Raw genomic sequence first — 6,000 nt, 5'->3', positions numbered from 1 at the left:
AAGTGCAATAGTTCCTCTCATCGTAGGCTCAGAGGAAGAAAGTTACAAACGATCTTCTTATGGCCTCTGACAGTGGACTCATCTCTGTGCTTGTCCTGCTAGACCTCAGTGCAGCGTTCAGCTAATAGACTCCAATTTGTACATGTAAATGGAGAGTCCTCTTCACACACTGAGGTCAATTATGGTTCACAGGGTTAGTGCTAGGACCAATTCTGTTTACATTATACATGCTTCCTCTAGGCAGCATCATTAGAAGACATAGCATACATTTTCACTGCTATGCACATGACACCCAACTCTATCTGTCCATGAAGCCAGATAACACACACCAATTAGTTAAACTGCAGGAATGTCTTAAAGATATAAAGACCTTCCCTTCATTGGCTTCCTGTTAAATCCAGAAATGAATTCAAAATCCTGCTCCTCACATACAAGGTCTTAAATAATCAGTCGCCATCTTATCTTAATGACCTTGTAGTACCATATCACCCTATTAGAGCAAATTTTCACTCAGTTCACTATGCGATACACAATGAGACAGAATTGTAATTTACAGTTCAATTATTTGCTCTCACACCATGATATGTTGTTGCTGAGAATTGCTGGTCGTAGACATTTCACAGAAACACAAAGTATAAATGTCATCATAGCTCAAGAGAAATAGCCATCACCAAAGATTTTGTGTATATTTCAGTCTTGATCAAAGTGGTGGATAGCCTGTATCATTATAAGAAAAATTGATCACAACTTTATGAGAATGACAGCTGTGAAAAACGAGGTGAAAACACACAGACACACACAACATAATAATCAGCACCTGTTTAGGTGCAGTCATGACTCACACACACAAATAATTGAAGGTTTCTGTGAACGTCAAACCTGTCTGGTGCTTCTTCTTCCTGATGTCTGAAATATGCAAAAGTTATTTTATGACTGAGTGGATACAGCGGTGACACCATAATTAATCAGACACATATGATCATAATCTTCCTTGTCCATTTACATACTGTAAGTACAAACACATTACTATTTTTACTCTAATACTTTCAACCTTAATATTTGACTCTGTAGTATTTAGGATGGTTTCAATTCAACCCAGTGTTTGTATAAAAAAACATTATTGCAGATTAATGTGATATTACTGTAGAGTAATAAGTCTTGGGAATGCAGTCAGTCAATTCACCACAACTCTTCATCTTACCAAATATTTGATGGCATTTTTCATAGAGGGTGGCATGGTGGTTAGCCCTGTTGCCGCACAGCAAGAAGGTCCTGGGTTCAATTCCAACATCAGGCCGGGGTCTTTCTGTGTGAGTTTGCATGTTCTCCCCGTGTTTGCGTGGGTTCTCTCTGGGTACTCCGGCTCCAGCTTCCTCCCACAAAGACATGCGCTTAGAGTGGATAGGCTAATTGATTAATCCAAATTGCCCATAGGTGTGAATGTGACTGGGAATGGTTGTCTGTCTCTGTGTGTTAGCCCTGCGACAGACTGGTGACCTGTCCAGGGTGTACCCCCTATGACAGCTGGGATAGGCTCCAGTGCCCCCCCCCCCCCTCCCCCACTGAAACGGTAAGCGGATGGATGGATTTTTCATAGAAGGCTGCATTAAAAGCAAATACACCAGGGTGAAATAAACCAACATTGGTTACACAAACGATGTCCGGACTATTAGACTGAGCCTACATTAACCACGCTACAATGACACATATCCACATCAAACATTTGAGCTCATTTCTGAAAATACTCCTATCCACATAAAAAATACAATATATAAATCCTGCACTTCTAATTTACTATTTGTCTCATTTAGTAAATTTGCCCCAGTGTTGCAATGGGATCTCACCAGTCACACCTTTCTACATGCTGATATTCGACCAGTGAATCTACAGCAGAGTTACATCAGCACTAACTTTGGTTTTGCATTTGTAAGCTGCTGTGTTGGCAAAATCTGTTACAACAGAAAATCTCTATTTGTGCTATGAACCTTGACCTTGTGAAGCACTTTCACACACATAGTAGAACAAGTGAACATCTGACATGGCACAGCTTCTTTGAAATTTAAATTTAAAATTTGAGTTGTGTGGAGCTGTAGCGGTTACTCAGCAGATAATTATATCTATATCAAGTCTTATGGATGTTGCTTCATTAGGACATCATACCCTGGAGTATTACCACTTTAAGATGACAATCAAATCTGCTGCATGTGAGTAAGGGTGAAAAGTGAAATTTGTCTGACTGTTTGACCATTTTCCAGCATGCTCTCCACTTCTAAAGAAATGATTCTCTCTTAACCCCAAACAAAGATGAAAGTAGAGACTTGTGCACATGTGTGCACATATGCAAAGAGCAAATGTGTGCATTTGTGCAATGTGTGCACTATATTTAAGCCAGGTGCAGGGACAAGACAATGTTTGCAAGCTGAATTACACCTTCCAAACTTGTACTTACTTAAGTAAAACGACCTCAATACTTTTTCATAAGCTCCCACATTTTGCTATTTTTCTTGCCAGTTTATACTTTAAGGAATGAAAAAGATGACTAAACTCTACAATAGTACAAGACACATGGAGATTTCTACACCTTTTTGCTCCTCAAAAAGACCTGGTTGCTGCAGCTAAACTGCTGAATTAAAAGTCATTTTACCACTTCAGAATTTCAGTTGTTGGGTGTCTTTCTTTTTTTTTTCTTTTTTGGTCCAAAGAGTTGTCCTTCTTTTAAAGATCTACTTTAGTAGTTTGTGACAAAAGAAATATGACTTGAACATTTTTTATGTTGAGATGAATCTACTACTTGAAATGCAGGAAAGAAACGTTTTACATTTATTTCTTTGGTGTTTTTGTAGTTATTGCTACAATAAATGAATAGTGCCATTTCCTATATATGAGCACTACCTCAGCATAATACATCTGATGACATTAAACACGTTTAGATGGCAACAAATTCCACCAGTTAACCCTTGATATAGCTCAACTGTCATTTGAAACACATTCTTAGTGTAACCTTGAATTGGTGACACTAAAGAAAGGATCAGTTGGAGACTACAGCACAAGATTATTGCCAGTGTTTGCAATATACTTTAGATCTTTTTGCCTTTGTTGTTTCAAAGGTTGTTTCAAAGACTGGAACCAGGTTGCAGTCAGAAAAAGTGACTTTTGTTTACCAAGACGAGTGCGTGTGTTATCAGCATGCTCTCAGTTTGGAACTGAATGCAGTCAAGTTGCAACTGTGATAAATCTGTAAAAACTGCAAATCTGGTGGTGCCTGTTACAAATCTCCAGCCATCTACATATCTGTAACTGTGTTTAATTCACATTGAACAGAAATTCACGCTTCTCGAGAGGTTTTAAGATAGAACCTAATATTAAACTGCAGTTTTTAATGAAAAATGAAAAAGAACTGACAATGGTCAGGTACGCGACTGGCTCGTTTTTGATGAGAGCAGCCAGTCAATGCTTTGTTCCAACTGTTGGTTGCACATGCCTTCCAGCAGCAAGACGAATAGCTTCAATGACCACAAATTGTCTAAAGGCCTTAAGGAGGTGAAATGCATCATTCGATGAATTGCAGCTCTGGAGAAAACAGTCTGTGTTGTATTACATCAGTCTATATAAATACACATGTATGATAAATTGTTAAATTTATTTGCACTACTTTTTTTCTTACAGAGGTTGATTGTTCTGGTGGCGGTGGTAAAATAGTGACTGGTTAAATGTTTGAGTAGCTAAAAATTTCCACCCCTGGACACAAACCAAAGAAAAACTGTTTAAGCTCATTTGCAATCCATCATGACAGACAATATCATGTTTTTCATAAATCTTTTTTGAAAAGAGAATTCATACTGTACAACCCATTTTTCATACCATGAGACATGCTTTGCTATCTGTCTCCAAAACTCCCTTGGTAAGAAGTTGTTCTTCACTTAAGTGGATCACTCTGTAAAACAGAGGCAAGTGCTGCCAAACAGCCAAACAAAGAAATCCAAACTTGCCGTTTGAGCCTCCCTGGTGCTTCATTTCATCTTTTGTCTGGAATCACCATGGTTCACTGGGCACACTTTGGAGTAGGGCCATCTCCTTGGTTTCCTAGATTTGCATGGCTGTCCACACGTCAGCAGCCCCCCTTTCCTCACCCCTCCACCAGCTCCTAAATGCGTCAGCACTCCTTCCTCCCACCCCTCCTCTTATCCGCACTTGCTTCCCTGCAACACCTCAGCCAGGCTCCCACATCACACTGTGTCCTTGAGTATTCACTATAGGCTCCCCTCCACCAACTCATGTTCTCTCTTTCATTTTATCCATTGTTTTTACATCTGTGCTACTAATAAATACTAATTATTGTTATTTAAATACAACTGACATCAGAATTAATTAACCTACAACAACTATATGAAATTTCTGTCATTCATGTCATTTCCACAATTTTATAGAGATCTAGCTTAGGTTAATCTACCTGCATAACACAGCAATGCATAATGTAAACAGTAATGTACAGTCATGAGTTTTATCTTTTGTATTTGCCACCATTATCGCAACACCAGATCGTCACCGTTATCCTAGAAAACTGGATAATTACAGGAAAGGTAACTACAGGAATGGTTCTTAACAGATTTTTAAATACTTTTAACATATATAATCAATTTGTCTAGTCATTGCAGTTGCATAAAAATGTTTTTTTGTATTGCTTCTAACCTTTATTGATTCTGAAAGTGAGTTGTTAAAACAGATGTTAAAATGCACCAGGAGATTGTGAAAAAGGTGTTATAGTGTCTGCATCTGCAAGTCCACTTCGGTCTGCTTTTGTCTAAGAAGATGAGTGTACGGATTTGCATAGATGCCTGCATGACTGCCAATATTTTTGTCTTGGGACCAACTAAAATTACATGAAAAACTGTTGTATAAAGCATGTTTGCCCTATGTATTCCACTGCTTTTTGCTAGATCACACTCATGCAAGCACAAGATACATGGAAATGCATTAAGCACTAAACTTAATTTCATGACAATGGCAATGATGTCATCAGTGGACAAACAATGGTTTTCTAAGGTTTTATGTAGTTTTTTAAACAATACAGTGTGTGTAGTGTTTGTGGCAGTTCAGACACTGCACTGTCAGCACTGCTGATACCTATTGCAATTTTGCCAATAGGCAACATAGATATTGGCAAAATGTTTGAACCTTCACATTAAGCTTAAGATCTCATTTGTAGTTTCTACACTATAACCCCAAATGCAACTACAGCATAACCTCACACGTTACTACCTAGAAGTGTAATATAAATATATATATATATATATATATATATATATTTATTAGGGGTGCAACAATACTCGTATCGATATTGAACCGTTCGATACAGTGCTTTCGGTTCGGTACGCATATGTATCGAACAATACAAAATTTTTAATTTATTTTTTCAACTTCAACTTCAAAGTCTCTAATTCAGATCTGCCGTTTGGAACTATTTTGGTTTTCATGTGACATATGACCCTGAAGGTAAGCACAATTATGGACAAAAGTAAAACAGTATGTCGGATGTGCCACGCAATGCTACATTGGTGTAACCAATGTTACATTGGTGGGAACTAGTGCATTAGCGCAGTTTGCTTGTTAACGTGTTGGCCGTCCAGCCCCACGCACGGGGCGATCCGCGGTAGCTCGTTAACATCATTTCAGATTAACGCTGACAGCACTAGTGGGAACACAACAAATATGACTGCACATTTACGCCAACATCATCCTAATGCAAAGACAAGTGGAAGCAGACAAAAACAACAAGCACGCATGCTACAAACTTTACCCGAGTCATTTAGACATTAAATTTAAAAACTGTACTTTTGAGTTAAAATATATATTTATAATTTTAATAAATAACAAATTAAAAAGGCATGAACAATTGTTTTGTATCGAAAAAATATCGAACCGAACCGTGAATTTTGTGTATCGTTGCACCCCAGATAGATAGATAGATAGATAGATAGATAGATAGATAGATAGATCCAT

This window comes from Neolamprologus brichardi, chromosome 22 (genome assembly GCF_056152115.1).
Source record: "Neolamprologus brichardi isolate AB-2024 chromosome 22, ASM5615211v1, whole genome shotgun sequence".
NCBI classification, from domain to species: domain Eukaryota; kingdom Metazoa; phylum Chordata; class Actinopteri; order Cichliformes; family Cichlidae; genus Neolamprologus; species Neolamprologus brichardi.
The sequence above is the reverse complement of the archived record's forward strand: the minus strand, read 5'-3'. Positions refer to the sequence as shown.